Source organism: Monodon monoceros, unplaced genomic scaffold (assembly GCF_005190385.1).
Source record: "Monodon monoceros isolate NGI ecotype Baffin Bay Population unplaced genomic scaffold, NGI_Narwhal_1 Super_Scaffold_10, whole genome shotgun sequence".
In the NCBI taxonomy this organism is placed as follows: domain Eukaryota; kingdom Metazoa; phylum Chordata; class Mammalia; order Artiodactyla; family Monodontidae; genus Monodon; species Monodon monoceros.
Genome location: NW_021703766.1, coordinates 33,815,902 through 33,833,080, shown reverse-complemented (window position 1 = coordinate 33,833,080; position 17,179 = coordinate 33,815,902). Strand labels below are relative to the sequence as shown.

At 51.8% G+C, this 17,179-nt stretch overlaps 1 protein-coding gene across 6 annotated transcripts in view; it reads right to left on the bottom strand.

Annotated features, from left to right (window-relative positions):
* The window catches only part of ZNF423 (zinc finger protein 423), a 284,391-nt gene that overhangs the window by 230,216 nt on the left and 36,996 nt on the right, over positions 1-17,179 (bottom strand). Inside the window, exon 1 of one of the 6 annotated variants that reach the window (XM_029209138.1) lies at positions 2,124-2,184. The exons of the other annotated variants lie outside the window; for them this stretch is intronic. The gene's annotated coding sequence lies outside the window, so the exon portion shown is untranslated. Of the gene's footprint in view, positions 1-2,123; positions 2,185-17,179 lie in introns of those variants that run through there. 6 annotated transcript variants of the gene reach the window in all.

Genomic DNA, 17,179 nt, shown 5'->3' with positions numbered 1-17,179 from the left:
AGGTCTCTGCCACCCAGGCTGTGGTGGGCAGTAAGCTCCCCCAAAGCTGAAGCCGTATCAGACACAAATCCTCCACCTCTTTGGTCAATCAACAAACATTTTTCTGAGCACCTACTATGCGCCAGCCACTGCTCTAAGTGACGTAGATGCCCCAAAGAACAAAGCATAGCTGCTTACCCTGCTGAGGCTAACACTGGTCACAAGCACCTTGCCCTTTATGGGCAAGTACGTGCTGAACGAATGCATGACTCTCCCCTCCCAGGGGATGTTGAGGTGCTGAGCTCAAGCCACAAAGGCAGAGAGAGATGGCAGCTTCCACCCCCCGCCCCGCCCCCTGCTCCCAACTATGACGGGTAAGGAAGGAGAGGAAAGAAAAGACGGTAGATGGGAGGGAGGGAAAGTAGGAGGATTAGAGCAGGAAGGGGAGAAAAAGCAATCACAAACACCCTCACCAAAAAGGAAAAAAATTATATTTTTCTAGCTGGTCTTTAACGGTATCGCTCCTCTGAGCCTCACAATCTTAATAAAACTGATCTCGCCACATGCAGTAATGAAGCACAGTCGGACAAAGCCACCCTGGAACCATGAAAATTGTACACTGTTACCGCCTCGTGACCTCCTGAGGCTATGACCACTCTGCCCTCTCCTCGCTGTCATGTTTTGTCTCCGACGGCCGCTGGGAAGGAGGAGATGGAGAAGCAGGCCAGACCTAGGCAGGGGAGGGGGGACAGGACGCGGGGCAGCATGGGGAGCTCGATAAATCCAGCTAATTTGTGGCCAGAGCCGTGGCCTGGCGCTCCTAATTGCTCCCGGTCCAGGAGCAGAACTCAAGGCATGGATGCTGGGGTGCAAATCACCCCCAGGAGCCATGGCAGAAAGAGGAACTCCATGGGGGAACCGGGGACAGATGCGCACCCCAAAGACATGACGGGTGGCCAGGCTGAGCAAGGAGTGGCTCAAGGTCAAAGGCAAATACAAGCGGTGCGGTTGGAGCCCAGAGCCCTCAGGCCACACGGAGGTAGCTCGGGGATCCCAGCAAGTCCCGTCCTCTCTGGCCTCAGTGGCTCCATCTGTAAATGAAGGCTGTGGAGCAGCAATTTTTAAAGAAGGGCACCTTAGTGACTCTTCGTTGTACCAGGGGCAGGCCCGAGGGCAGAAAGCCGAGGGTTACCTCCCCACCAAGGAAGCCCCACTCTGTCTGCTGTAGACGCTGGGGTCCCACTGAGCAGTGCTTTACAGATGGAGTTCCACTGTGAAAGCAGGAAGTGGGCAAAAGTCCACCCAGACAACTCCTCCTCACCGTCCAGGGCTCAGCTCAATGAACCTTCACCCCAACAGGGTCAGCCCCCCACACGCACTCTGGGTGCTCACTGGGCACCCCGCTTTCCTGCTCTTACCACAGCAGTCATGGTCCTTCTCTTTGCAGAACATCCCACTGTCCGCATGCCAGTGAGCAGGCTCCAGGCAGGCAGGGTCAGCATCAGTTTTGCTCATCTGACCCCCCACCCCACTCGGCCCCCAACCATAAGGCCTGGCACACAAAAGGTGCTCGATAAATGTATGCGAACCAAGCAGTCTGAAAGGGCCCTTCCTACCCTAGCGTTTGGACGTCCAGCCATGGCTCTGCACATCTCTGGGGAAAGTCGAGACATTGGGAACAAAGCCAGGAACAGGCCCCTGGTCCTGCCCGCTGCCCCAGGACTCCAGGAATGGAAAGGACTCCCTGCCCTTGGTCCTGAGGAGCCGCTGCTGTAACCCAGAGGCCAGCTGGCCCCCAGCGATCCTCCAGACCAGGGTCTCCGGTCCAGCCCCGCGAGGGCCTTTAAGGCCAGAAGCCCCACTCCCTTCAGCCACAGCGGAGAGGCTGTGTAGAGCCTTTAGAAATTAGCCGGCTGCCGGGCGTGGAGGCAGCCCCTCCGGTGTGCGGCGCGTCCCGGGGAACACTGAAGTGGCGCCCGGAGGAAAGGGAACGTGTCTGATGGAGTTGCTTCGCCGCGCTGCTGCTGCTGCGGCGGAAGCCAGAGGGCACTGACAGCTTCCCGAAGCCGCTCCCCCCGGACCCCATGGCGCGCGGGCCGAGGCCCCGCCCCCTGCAAGGACCCTTCCCCTCCCTACCGCTTCACCTCCTGCGCTGACTGAGGCCTGCCCGCCTGCTGCTGACTTCCCTCCAGCCCCCAGGCGGGTGCCCAGTCCCGCAAGTGCGCTGTGGGGCATTCCGGAAGTCTCCAGAAACCTGGACCCGTGGGCAGCTGACAGGACAAAGCCAAGGGCCCATCCAGCACACTTGAGGGGCCTCGGGGAAAACACAGCCTTCGCTCAGGCGGGAGCCCCCTCCGCGGGGTTGGATTTAAGTGGGGAGTGGGCCGGACCCACACCCGCCAATCAGAGCAAGGCCTGCTTGGAGCCTAGGAGGAGGGCAGACCTGGAAAGGATTAACCACAGATCAAAGGTCAAGTGGGCAGCGCAAAGGAAACTTCCAGACCCACTCCAGGGGCCCGGTGGCCACCTCGGATGGCCAATACCCGCGTGATCTATATGCGCACGCACACCCACACCCCATCACCACCCCCTGCTCATCCTCAAACCGTCACTTAACTCGGATTTCAAAGTGCTCGCGTTGTTCTTTAATCAACATGAAGCAGAAACCTTTTATTAAATGCTGCTAATTTTTTATTGATCACACTGTGAATCATTTCATTTTCCATTACCACAAATGTCTCCTATCAGAGCTCCACGATTACGCTTCTTTATTCGGTCTCAAGCAACCTGTCGCTTTTAATCAGTTTGCCATTTCAGTATTGCTCAAAAATTAGAAAGCGGGATCTCTGTATCATTACTGCTTTTTTGTTTAAAAAAAAAAAGTTTCCATATAAGAAGGGTTATTATACTTGGAATAAATATACATGAATCAAATTCAAATGAAATTCCTCCCTGAATCTAACCAATTTTAGCATTAGCTTTTATAATTTTTTTAGGTTTATTTTCACGGAAAGACTATTCATAATTATTGCTCGTACTCTCCCAAAACACTTATGTTACTAATGTGTGAAATGTCTTCTAACACAAAGACAGATCTCTGGGAAGTAATTACAGAAATGCATTCAGGGGCAATAATTCTATATTAGCTGTCAGCAGCAGACATCCTCTGAAAGGCACTTGTTACGAAGGAATTATTTGTGTAACCATTGAAGGCATGGCAGGCAAGCCCACACTGAAAGGCTGTGTCCGACCAGAAGCTTGGGCTCCCTCATCAAGGGTCAAATTAAGTTTAAATCATTACCTTGAAGCCAAGCAAATGCGTACCTGACTGTCTATTGTGGAGACGTTTTTGAGATGCACTCAAGCGCAAAGTGGTCCTCCCATACCCAGCGTGGTGCAATTACCCTGAGTCTCAAAAGGATTCTGCCAGGAGCCTGTCACAATAGGGAGAGAGGAGGTGGCAGGGTGTCTGTTAAATGCTAACTCATGTCACCAAACAGAATTCTCAAGAATTATAAATTGCCAAGATGCCTCACAGCTGACCCCCGCGCGTTAAGAAGAGCCCAGAATATTATCAGGAAAGAGCAAGAATTTACATCAAAGGCAAGAAAGGACTCTCGGGGGGAGCCCACGGGGATGCAGCTGAGGGGATGGAGACTACCTCTTCGGCCCGTTGAAGGTACAACTGGGGTCTGGGCGGTGATGCCAGCTCCCTCTGGGGTGGAAAAGTACCCTGAAATGAGGGCACATGGACGCAGCATTGGAGGGGGACCAAGGAGATGCCTTCATTGTTGTCTGAGCTTTATCCCCAACTCTTGGCCAGTCCAGTTGCCTCCGCTCTCTGAGCCTCAGTTTCCCCATCTGTAACAACATCCTGCATCGACACTGTGTTGAGGGTATTAACAGATTGACTAGAAACAAAGAAGCTGCAGCCTTAGCCCCCTACTGTTCGGGGCCTAGTTCTCCCACCTATAAAATGGCAGGACTGATTCTGGAGACATTAAAGGAGCCACCTGGCCTCTGAGTGTGGGGAGAAAGCATGGGGGTAAGGACAGAGTATCTTCCCAGTTCACTGGGTCCCACAGACACCTCGAGAATTGTTGAGACCCCTCGAGCCTCAGTTTTCCCATCTCTAAAAAGGACACACTGAAGATCACTGCCCTGAGTTGTGCTCAGAAATCGAAGTGTGAAACACAAACCTAGGCTTCTTTAATATGCTCGGCCACTGTTGTTGCCAAAGAGACAGGTGCTTTCTAAGAAAACTTGGGGCAAAAGGCACAAGAGCTACTTTCCCCTAACAGCATGCGGCCCAGCTACCCTGGGCAGTGCCCACAGTTAGCTGTCCCGCCCCCGGCTATAGTACCCTGATCTTTCGTGGGGCCAGCCCTCCCCATCCCCCACTCTGAGGCTCACTTGGGGCAGGCCCCACCTCCAAGCTCCAAGGACGGGCCCATGACCCAGGCCTGGACAACCAAGGATGGACATGTGACCCAAGTGGGGCTACTGAGACACAAGCCAAGCCATTTTCTGGAACCACTGGGAGAGAAGTTACCTAAAGTGATGGTGGGGTGAGCAGAGCTGACAGATGGAGAGAGGGGGCAAAGGGTGTTTGAGCCACGCCCTTTGACCCAGTCATTTCACATCAAGGTTTATCTGCTAGAAAACTCCTGTGTCTGAGAATTCACTGTGAGAATATCCACCCCAGAATTATGTGTAATAGCCAAAAAAAAAAAAAAACAGACCACGTCTACATTTCCATGAATGGAAGATGGATAAACTGTGGTACATTCAGAGAAGAGACACCATGCAGCAATAAAACAGAGCTACACATATCAACAAGGATTAATCTTCCAAACATAACAGAGATAGAGAGAAAAAGCAAGTTGCCAAAGATAAACTATGGTAATATGATAAAATACGACAACACTTATAGAAAGTCTAAAACATGTATACCAATAGTATTGATATACCATTCATACGTATTTCGAGAAGAAAGACATACATGGAAATGATAAATGCCAGGCCCTGGGGGGAGGGAGAGAAAGATGATTGGGAGCGCTGCTGGGTGAACGGAGCTCTCTGTTCCTTATGCTGAAGGGTACGTCTTGGGTGGTCATTATTCTCTTTTATGTATCTGAAATATTCCATGATAGAAAAAACTATTGCTGAGCCACTAAAAATGTTTAAAAGGAGGGATGGTTGGGCTTCCCTGGTGGCGCAGTGGTTGAGAGTCCGCCTGCCGAAGCAGGGGACACAGGTTCGTGCCCCGGTCTGGGAAGATCCCACATGCCGCGGAGCGGCTGGGCCCATGAGCCATGGCCGCTGAGCCTGCGCATCCGGAGCCTGTGCTCCGCAACGGGAGAGGCCACAACAGTGAGAGGCCCGCGTACCGCAAAAAAAAAAAAAGGAGGGATGGTGAATGAACTGGGGAATCACAAGGAAGCACAGAATTTTAGGTGGAGAAGCCTCCAGAGAAAGGACAGCTTTTTCAGAATTTAAGACTCAAGGTATTGTTCCGAGGCCACGTGGTCAGTTAGTGGCAGAGCCAGGGCTAGTCCTCAGGTCCATGGATCCTACCTCAGCCCTGTGCTCCTCCCCCTTCATCCAGTGTGACAGGGGCGGAGAGGGGGGAGCAGAGGAGGGAGGGGAGTTTCTGGCTTGAGAAAATAAATGGTACCTAAGCACTTGGTTCTACTAGGGCAGGAACTTGTCTGTTTCATTCGCTGTGGAATCCCCAGCAATTAGAACAGAGCCTGGCACATAGTGGGTACACGATAACTACGTACTGAATGAATGGATGGATAGATGAATATAGACTGAGATGAATTAAAGTCATACACATCCATTCCTTAGAACAGACCCTCTTGGACAGGATCCCTTTGCTGTACCACAAGGTAGTCATTTTTAAGCAAATGCTGATTTTCCACCTTCGTGTCTTTAAAAAAAAAAAGGAAAATCAATGCTCCAACTCTGACTTCTCACCAATTTTCTGACCCTCCCGTGGGCAGGCTGAGATTGTGAGTCATGGCTGAGTCTGGAAAACCACCTTTGGGGAGATAAGAATGGAAAACAGTCTAATTTAAGGAGGAGCCAGGTACTGCCTAAAACGCATCCCTGCCTCCCCTCCCATGAATGCACATCGAATGGAAAAAATTACTCAGACTCTCTCTGCTGGAGAGCGTCTGATGGCTGGGCCGACCAAAAGGAGCCGGTTGCTAAGAAATCACACCGGGCAACGTCAGATGATCACTTGCTACAGGTGAGATACGGGCAGGGTCAAAGTCCGAAACAGTTTCTGGAAATCTTTCCAGCAAAGCTCCCTTTCTGTGCAGGGAGAGGAGGAAAAGCAGCCATGTTGTCAGGGACCCACTGTGACGTCTAGTTTATGAGGCAGAGACTCTTAGCAGCCTCAATTACAGATAAGGAAATGGAGCTCCAGAGAGGGCAAGGTCACAGAGCTAGAGGATGGTGGAGCAGGGATTCCAATCTCCAAGAGGCCAGTGCCCCTTCTGAGCACAGAAGTGCTTCCCAGGCTGCCAGGTCAGGGTTCCTCTGGGTTCACTCCTCTAGTGCAGAAAGAGGTGAACACAGAAGTCTAGGCCACCGCAAAGACGGCCGTGACCACAGCCTGCAGCCTTCCCACTTGGAGAACACCAAGTTTCCATAGGGTCCGGGTGGTGCCATCCCATCTCCGCCACATTAAATAAAAAGATGAGGCAGGTGGAGTGTCACCTTCTTCTCAAGCCAAGGTACCACCCCAGAAGGGCAATCATTAGCACCAAGATCCATCAAAGGCATGGAGCCCAGGGAGTGAGGTCCCGTGGGAGATCCCAGCTAAGAAGGGCACAGGGACCCCAGGTGGCTGTAGGAAAGACTGAGGCCAGCTCAGAAATGCCCAAGCTGGGGGCTCTGCCCATATTTCCAATAGGAATCCACCATTCCTGCCCTTGGGGCTGATGCCAGGCATGTATCAGGCCAGCCAGTGGTCCCACCTAGCTTTCTGCCTGGAACTGTTTCTGTATTTCTGAGTTTCTTTCCCACAAAAATGAGGCTTTACTATTATTTCTGATTGCAAAGATAACTGTGATTAGTATCACACAGAAAAGTATAAAGTAAATAGTAAAAATCACCTGAAATCTCACTCCCAGAGGTTTGTGCTGTGACCACTTTGATGAATAAGATCTTGCATTTCCGGACACACGCAGCAGTCATCTTATGAGTGGGATCCTGAGCTGCACGCCCACCTGTAACCTTTTTACACTTTGTGCCGAGATCATCTCTTTCGGGGATCACTTCTTAGCGTCTACCTTTTGTTTTGTTTTGTTTTTCAATCTGACCATGCCACAGGTCAAACAGGATCTTAACAGCCTGCAGGATCTTAGTTCCCTGACCAGGGATCGAACCCAGGCCCTGGCAGTGAAAGCACCGAGACCTAACCACCGGAGTGCCAGGGAATTCCCCTTAGAGTCTGCCTTTACAGCTTCCTCTAGAGGGAAACCTCACGGTTCCCAACACCTAGTTAGATATAAACAGGTCCCATAACAAACTTGGGAGAGGTGGGCTTGTTCTATCTCAGAAAAAGTTTCCTTGCTCTGAAAATGGGTTCACCCTGGAGTCCTGGGTTAAAAACAGGGTTTCTGGAGATGAGGGTCAAAGGGCCACTTGGGTCAGCATCACCTGGGGGTGGGATCCTGTTAAAATGCAGATGTCATACCAGCGGCCCTTCTCTAAATATGAGGCCCAGAAATCTGTATTTAACAAGCCTCCATATCCCTGCCCCTAGGTGCTGTCCTAATGTCTTTAAAACAGAATTGAAATAGTAATGGTTCTCTAACACAATTTTTCAATCACCACACTAGAGCAGAAGGCTGACGATGACTCCCAAGACAAAGAACTTGCTTCGTGCGCCAGCACTGATGCAGAGTCAGGTCTGCTCCCCAGTGCTCAGCCCTCCTCTCTCCACACCATCCTGGCCCACCGCAGCCTGCTGCATCCGTGCAGAGGACAGATGGCGTGTGGTGGGGAGTTTGGGCAGCCGACCTTGAAAGGAAGGATGCCCTCAGCCTGTGACCCTGAGTGGCCCTTAAGCCCCGTCTCTGGGCGTCACTCACACGTGTGCACACCCATGCACACTCACCATCAAACTCCTGCCCAGCAGGAGTGGAGTCAGGGCCTCTTTCTCACACCCACTGATCCCAGGGAAAGTTTAGGAAACTCCCACTATGGGAATTCTCAGTTGGCGGCTTCCTTTCCTCTCTTCACCAAATAGCAAAGGAGGTTTTTCCCCTCCTAGTCATGAAATTGGGATGCTTCCTGGGTTTCGTCACTAACAGCTAAGCACAGGACCCAAGTCATTCCAACCCTCCAGGGGCCAAGCCAGGAGGGTTTCCAGGAAGCTCCTCATTCTTCTGTCCTTAGAGGAGCCCAGGTGGGGGAAGTGAGCTGGATGTTTCTGGGAAGCAGGCCCCCTGGGAGACACCTTCCCCTCTGTCTGCCAGCTGCTGGCTCTGAATCACAGAAGACGGCCACAGGAAAGAGGGCCAAGGCCCCCAGGGCCAGCCTCACGCTCCTTTCCAGAAGAGAGATGCAGGAGCATTTAAGAAAGACACATCCATTTATTCACAAAACAGTTACTGAGACCTAAGATGCTCCAGGGACTGTCCTACGGCACAGCAGGGACGGAGGTAGGCAGACCCTCTCGGAGAGTTTACCCTCTCATCAGAGACAAAGACGGCAGATACACAGAGAAACAAAATCATTACTTTGAAGGAGATAAAATAGGTGATGTGGCAGAGACTAGGGGAGGCCAGCTTTAGCCAGGGTGGCAGGAAGGGCCCCTCTGTAGGGGGGCATGAGCACAAAGGACCCAGAGGTGATGGAGCATCAGCTCCACTCCAGGAAGCGAGAGGACATCAGTATACCTACAGCCGGAGCCGGGAGAGCAGCGCCGGGCCTGAGGAAGGCCCAGGACAGACCGTGACTGAATGAGTGCGAGTGCCTCGATTCCAGGCAAACGTGAAAAACCCAGAGTGAATTCTGATAGATCGAAGGTGACCATGTACAAGTTTGTGATTGTGTGAGAGCCTCCGGACTTTAGCTCACATCTTACTAGCAAACGTTTCTAACATCAGAGGGCCACGGCAGCGGCACACACTGGCTCTGTGCAAAGGGCCGTGGCTGGGGCACAGGCTGCGAGGTCATACCTGGGTTCAACTCCCATCGTTGTCAGACAAGTCTTCTGATTTATCAAAGACGAAATTATATTCAAAACCATGCTGGTCTTCCAGCGTCAGAGCACGCACACATGGCCTCTACCTACCGACACAATAACAGGATTGGCCTCAACAGCCCCGCCCAACTTTGAACCCCTGAACCAGTGACTCTTAGCCTTGGAAAAATAAAGTGCCACCCAAGAAGGGCAGTGATGAGGCTTCTGCTCCTCCCCAAGGGCAAGGGTCTTAGCCAAGACCCCACAGCAAGGAGGTAGCAAATTAAGAGCAGCAGGCTCATCTTGGGACCCGTAGTCTTGCCCCTCAAGCTATCCTCGCCCGTATCAGGATGCTCACCTCCAAATCACGCTTGTAGAAAAGAAAGCTGGACTGAGGGGGCTATCACTGTGTCACAATGTCATCCACCCAGACCATGATTCATTAGCCCAGGAATCTAAGAATTTGGGCCACTGTGGCAGTGACCTAGCCCAGGAAGGCATTTGAAACAGGTGGCCTGGGCTTCCCTGGTGGCGCAGTGGTTAAGAATCCGCCTGTCAATGCAGGGGACACGGGTTCGAACCCTGGTCCGGGAAGATCCCACGTGCCGCGGAGCAACTAAGCCCGTGCGCCACAACTACTGAGCCTGTGCTCTAGAGCCCGCGAGCCACAACTACTGAGCCCGCATGCCACAACTACTGAAGCCCGCGTGCCTAGAGCCCGTGCTCCGCAACAACAGAAGCCACCACAATGAGAAGCCCGCACACCACCACAAACAGTAGCCCCCGCTCGCCACAACTAGAGAAAGCCCGCATGCAGCAACCAAAAATAAATTAATTAATTAATAATTAAAAAAAGAGTGAATCTGCATAAAAGGAACAGGTGGCCTGGTGCATCACGCAGCTTCCACCCAGCCAACAACTGCACACATGGGGACCACATCGCTGACCCTCTCCCGACCCTGCCCTGCCAGGCTCAGGCCTGCTGGATGTTCAGCAGCCCTGAATAAGGAGCTGCAATGCTCGCTCCTATCCACACAGCTTGTCCTGGACTTCCCAGCACCTACACCAGGACTCAAGGGCCTGGGAGTCCCTGCCAGAACCGGTCCCTACCTCTGATAATGGCACCATCGTCAGGGAACTCTAGCCCTGGATATCTCTGCAAGCATCTCACCCTTTAAAAAAGGAAGCAGGGAGCAGGGCAGGAAAACTGTCTCCAGACCACTGAAGGGGAGTACACAGAAGAGCGGGCTTGTTCTGGGATATCACAGGGCACAGAACCAGAGCCCGTGAGGCCATCCAGGAGGAGGAAAAACCTGCCCCGGTTCATCACGAGGACTGGGAACGTGGTCTTGACCTCCGATGAGCTGGAGATGCACCCCTGTTTCACAGCTCATGAGCTCTCTGAACCTCGGTTTCATACCTCCTCCTTGTCCAAGAGGACGGTGACATGCACACCCCACCCCTCCCCTATCTACTTTTAGTTCACGTTTATTGAGCACTTACTTACTCAGTAGGCGCTCAATAAACATGACGACCGGGGCTGCCACTAGGGTCCAGGCAGCTTTGGAAGGAAATGAGCCTCCCATCCCTGGAGGCATTCAAGCAGAGCCTGGAAGAAAACATGTTGGGGAGTGGCTTAGAGGATGGGGGCTTCCAGGCTCCCTCCCATTCCATGAGCTGCTGGATCTGCCCTCTGCCCAGTGCCTGGGGACAGCCAGCTCCCATCACCACTACTGGAAGGCTGAGGACAGACATGGTCTGTCGGGCCAGGACACATATGCCTGGGGTTCAGACAGCTGCCTTGATTTCTGGATCACCAGAGGTTTATTAGCACCACAAAGCGCAGCCCCTTACAATGCTTAATGAGAGAAGTAATCATTATGGGGGGCTGGGGGGGCAGGCAGGGGTCGGAAGGAAAGAAGAAACTTTTTGCCAACATTGTGAGTTGAGTGCCAGGCGGGATGGATTTAAATCCTCCCTCAAAGGCCCCCCTGGGCAGGGCACTTCCTGCAGACAATTGGAACTCAGCCTGTAGGGTTCGACTTCCTTTGTGTTAACTAATTTCTGACTCTGGGTTTTCAGCTATTTATTTCTAGAACAATACGCTCACTGCAACGGCCGTCCAGTGCGGCAATCTTCCCAGCGGTGACAGTGTGCTTGCTCTCCCCTGCTTTTCTCCGCGGTAGGAGGGGGGAGGTGTGAAAAGCCATCTAAAAGGGGTGGGGAGAAGTGGTCCAGCCCTGTCCTCCCCAAGTGCAAGTCTCATTTTCAGCTCTCTGGAGCCAGAAAGCAAGACAGGACCCCAGAGGGGTCTTGTAGACCCAAGATTTCAGGCCAGGCAAGCGACAAGGGGGAGGAAAGAGGGTCCAGCCCCCAAAAGGAACTCTTCCTCCATACAGTAATTAATCGAGGTTCCCAGAACCCTTCCACAGGCAAGCACGGCACTCGCCTGCTTTTTCCCTCTCTGTAATCATTTTCTAATTTGCGTTGCCGCTTCCTGCTTCCTCCAAGCCACCTTAATTGGAAACTCTTTCGTTCACACGGAAAGTTCCTCTCTGCTCTCTGAGGACACCTATCGAGGGTGGAACCAGGCTCTTCATAATAATTCTTAGCAGACATGGCTAATAATGACCCTCTTTCGCTAATGAAAAAAACACACACATGCACACATCGTGACTGCTGTAATTAAGCTTGTGACGAGTTGAGTTGGAGGGAAATTAGATTTATTTACATGCTGTCCTGTTGTTGATGAAGCACTAGCTATAGGGAAGACTTCTATTTAACCCTAGTTTAGAGGCTGTGCTCTCTGTGCCTCCTTCCCTCTACATACCCTTTGTAAATTGCAGTTGGTTAAAAATAATAATAATAATAATTAGCCATTCTTAGAGTTCATTCTCTCCCGTAACTCTCCTTAATCCTTGAGCTGTGTTGCCCAGACGCTGACAGTAATAAAATGCCCGAAAGATTTCAGTTCTGAGCTGTAGTCACGTCAATTCATCAGCCAACGAGTGTTGCAGGAGAGCCGGCCCACAGCCAGGCCCTGTCTAGGCACCCAGCGGATCAGAACTGGAGCCAGAGACAGGCCTGCCTTGGAGGAGGTTAGGATGATCAGAAAGGAACCCGGGGAGTGGCCAGTTAAGGCAGAAATCACAGCAGAGGGGCCTGGCTGGAAGCAGGCTGTTTTGGGGTTTGAGGTGGAAGAAACAGAGAGGCACTGAAGGGTTGGTGAGGGAGGGACGAGAAGCAGATGCAGCATGTAAGCGAGATCCGGGCAGAGCCCACAGAGGCGACTGGAAGCCTCGAGGTCCAGGATTTGCAGAACAGACTTGTTGCCCGTTGTGGACTGCTTCCTCCACCTTGTGTGTGTGCAGCCATGTCTGGGAAAGAAAGAGGCCCGGGACGGCCAGGGCTAGAAACACACGCAGGTCCAGGGCTAGACGTTCACATCCTGGAAGGCCCAGGTTCTTAGACCCTGGTTTCCAGGAAGCAGCGGGCATCAGACACGGGCATCTACCACCATTTACCACAGCCCCTTGGGTCCAAGAGGCCGCCCAATGCAGGACACCCATGAACTTAATGATGGCTTTCTTGGGAGGAGCGAGAGTCATTTCATTAGACATACACATGGATATTAAAATGCACCCCCAATTTCAAAAATGCTAGACAAGGATAAAAATTCACGTCTTAGAATCAAAGCGGTAGGATAAGCAAGTCTTCAGAGGACAGCCTTGCAGAAGGCCGGATCCTACCTGAAATATGCAGAATCAGGCAAGTTCCCCACCCCCACCCCCTCCCCCAGGTCCCACCGATGGCCAAGGCAAGGAGCGTCTCGGCAGTCACAGCCGACTCCGGTGCTGCCATCTCTCAGGGTCATCCTTCCCTCCAGCTGTATGGCGCAAGGGGCCCCTGCTCTTCCCTTCAGGGCCCCAGGGAAGCTTCAAGTTGGAAGAAACCTCAGAGGTCACCTCATGCAGCCCAGCTCTTGACTGGCCAAAGCCACCCCCCTCCGGCATCCCTCCCGAGGGCTGTCAGGGCCAGACGGCGCACCTCCAGGGGAAGGAGGTGGTTGCGACAGCCACCACCTCGCAGGGCACTGCCAGGCAACGGGATGCGATGATGGAGGGAAGCCGGCACGGATGGGCTGGGAACACGGGGACAATGCCCAACCTGCGTCTGCTTACTTGTGAGCACCTCTGACAAGTGAGGAGTTGGGGAGGCAGGCATGAACATGCACAGACTTCAGAAGCCACGTCTAGGTAGCTGCTCAATTACTTGAGTTTTCTTCTAAAGCACGTGAGACTTTTTCAAAGCCTAAGTCCTGCTGAAAGACAGCACAGCTCTAGGCTCCAGAGTAAAGTAGTAAAGGGAATTTCATTCCATGTCACCCACATACAATAAACCTGGCTTGTGCTTGGGTGTTTTGTCTTTCTTCTAGACTACCAGCCACACTGTACAATGACCGTTATTTCTTTTCCCTTAGGCTGTGCAACGTCGGGCAAGGCACTCGTGGCCCTTCGAGGAGAGGGACCAAATCCAGCACCTCTGCATCCTCCATGCCAAAGACAAAACAGACTTTCCATGAACGTGCATCAATAAATGAGGCCAAGAATTTCCAATCTCAGAATCCCCTGGTGGTCCAGTGGTTAAGACTCGGTGCTTCCACTGCCGTGGGCCTGGGTTCAATCCCTGGCTGGGGAACTAAGATCTCATAAGCTGCGTGGCACAGCCAAAAAAAAAAAAAATCTCCAATCTCAAAAATCACATTTTCCTTTTCTTTCAATATCGTATCGCGGATTCCATGGGTTTGTGATGCTTACTACTCACCCAACTTACTGACTTGCCGTATAACATCTCCCACATTATCTTTCTATTTACCCTCGCTCGGGAGTTCATGAACTTGTAGCAAAGGCAGCCCTTTGTAAGGTGTTCGTTCACACAATCACTGCCACCTTCCCTGGCCCGGGGGAGGGACTTCGTTAAGTGTGAAGTGAACAGGGAAACCAGCCCCCAGCTCCGGTTCAGGAACTGGCTTGGTCATCCACTTGCTTGAAGTAAGTTTCCAGGACATGAGGAGGCCCTACACGCTAAGCACTGCATGGCCCACATGAAAGGTTAACACTGTCTAATTACCCTGCGTTTTTAAATCACCATAGCCCAACCCCATAGAACTCATGCCTGTAACTTCCAGAATTCAACACAGTTCTGCAAGTTATTGGGACTTCTGGGAACTCAAACCAAGCCAGATGCATGACCACCTACCTGCGAATCCCCCCTTGGGTGGAGTGGTAAGGAGGCTGACTCAGCAGGAAAAGCCCCCTTGCCATCTACTCTGAAGAAGAATGGCCTCGAAGACACACACCCACACGCCCGGGACACCCCAGCAGCAAACTCGGGTTTACCTGCCGCAGCAGGTGCGAGGAGATTAATTTCCCCAAATGCTCAGAAAGGGAAATATGTTACAAATGACAAGTCAAAGAAAGAATGATGTACGACTCCTCGCTCAGGACCTTTCATCAGCTCCTCCCGTCCACCCCGTTGGTCCATTCCAGCCGTCGTCACCCTGGCTTAGGACCACGTCACCACTTCCCCTGACGACCGCAAAACCTTGGTGGCTTATCCAGCCACTCGCCACACCCTGGGTGGGTGGGTGGGGGTGGGGGAGAGCTGCTAGGTGGTAGGCACCAGAATATTCTTCTTGCTCCCCCTTCAACTGCCAACGTGGAAAGTGTTTTATCCAGGAGCCTAAACGTCAGAAAGATACACATCAAGGATTCCTTTTAAAGGATGTTTAAAATAATCATACTTTCAAAAAATATTACGCCCTCATACTCCTTAAAGAGTGACACTCCAAGTCTAAATTGTAGTGGCAAGGGACGCACACTTAGGTGGCAACATTAAAGAAATGCAAGGAAGTGATGGCCATAAAAGTCAGGCTAGTGGTTACTTCTGGAAGGAGGAGGGGGCTGCGGCTGGGATGGAGAACACAGATGGGGCTTCTGGGGTGACTGGCAAAGTTCTCTCTCCAACCACGGGAGGTGGTTTCAATGACGTCCCGCCTTATAAGAATTCACTAAGTTCTACATTTGTTTTGTGGGGTGTCTGTATCTGTTTCAGTTTACAATAAAACAGTTCAAAAAAATAATAAAAGGAAAGCTTGCTATACCGTGGAGGTGATGCAACCTAAGGGCCAGCAAATGGCTGGAGGGTAACATGAAGGCAGCCCAGAGTCAGCTTACTGGTGGATCATGGTAGACCCGCCACCAGCATGTGGCTCGTGAAAGTTCTCAGTCCGGAATAAGCTTTGTTGGGTAATGGATGTTTTAAAGAATGGAATTGCACTTTTGCAAACACATACACCTTTGTCATATACCAAAATTTCCTGTTTTCAGTCACTGTGCTCATATGGAATTAAGATCCCCAAACTCTGGAAGTCTCATTGGATTGGAATGAGTTGGGGGGCCAAACATCCCCACATCCACCTTTAGGCATCAGGGCTCCCCGAAGGAGCCTAGGCGGGGCCAGGAACCTTGCCCCTTAGCCCTGTTCTCTTCACTGTGCTGAGTCTGTAAAGAGAGGTTTCTGGCAGGGACACCCCACTGGGCTGTAAGCTATTTAAGGGCCAGGATCACTTCTGACTTGCTTAAGCTGTAACCCCAGGGCCTGGTGTTTGCTGAATGAATGAATGAGTCCTCATTTTACAAGAGCTTTCCTCTCTATTACATTCCACGGATCAGGAACCACACCTGCCTTACTTGCCGTGGAACCATCAGTGCCTAACCTAGGGCTCAGCACACAGAAGGTCCCCAATATATTCTAATAAAATAAATGAATGAAAAAAAACAGCTGTTCTAGGGATGAAGGATACAAAGATGACCAAGACGTCCTTTTGTCAAGGACCTCCTCATCTAGCAAGGAGAGGCACAAACCAGACCATGTGATGAAGGCAAAGGCAGAAAATGAGCAGATGGTGATGGGAGCACAGGAGGGGGCTTCGAACTGTGAGGGGAAATCAGGGAGGGCTTCTCGGAAGAGAGGGCATGGATCTGATTCTTGAAGGAAAACCCAGAAAGTCTCCCCACTGGAAGGCAGGCAGCACCTCCTGGGAAGTGTCCAGGGTCTCCCCATCCACACTGAGTTCTCCGCAAAACATCTGCCATGTCTGCTGCTTCCACCAAGAGTCATCTCCCCAAAGTCCTCTCATCATGCCATGATCACCACCTCCCCTCCAGCATACACACACACACCAAAGAAAGCTCTTGGCCTCCCAAATACAGTGTGACCTGGGACAAGTTACTTAACCTCTCTGAGGCTTTGGTCTCCTCAACAGTAAAAGGGAAATGATGACAGTGGTGCCTGAATTAGAGGGCTATTGGAGGATTACATGCCATAAACCGTGGAAAGTGCTCAGCACAGCACTGGGTACTGTCACTGAGAAGAGCTTCCTTCTGACTGCCATTGCTATTACTAAAGAGGGCATGCTTCCGAGGAACGTAAACCCGAGTGTGTCCCCAGCCATCTCACACTTCGCTGACAAGGGCCTTGGATGTGCACACAGGTCTCCTTTGATCTTGTTCAAAGGCAGTGTCTAATTCAGCAGGTCTGGGGAGGGGCCCGAGATTCTACATTTCTAGCCAGCTGGTGAGTGATGCCAGTCCGTGGACCACACTTTGAGTAGCAAACACTTAGTCCAACTGACCCCCAGTCTCCTCCCTTGGAAAGTGGGAGCGATAACAACCACCGCACAGCGTTGTTACGCTGATTAAACGAGGCAATGTGCATAGAAAAAGCCCTGGCGCTCAGCTGTGTACATGGTTGGTGCTGAGAAGATGACGCCCCCTCCCAACCCCCGCCTCCCTCCTCTTCTCCCACCAACTGGCTAATTCCAAATAGTATTCTTCTTGGCATACCCTCACCCAGAAACAATGTTCAAATAAGGCTTAATGGGGGATGAATGAGTGAAGAAATCCCTATTTAAAAGCCACTCGGGGGCTT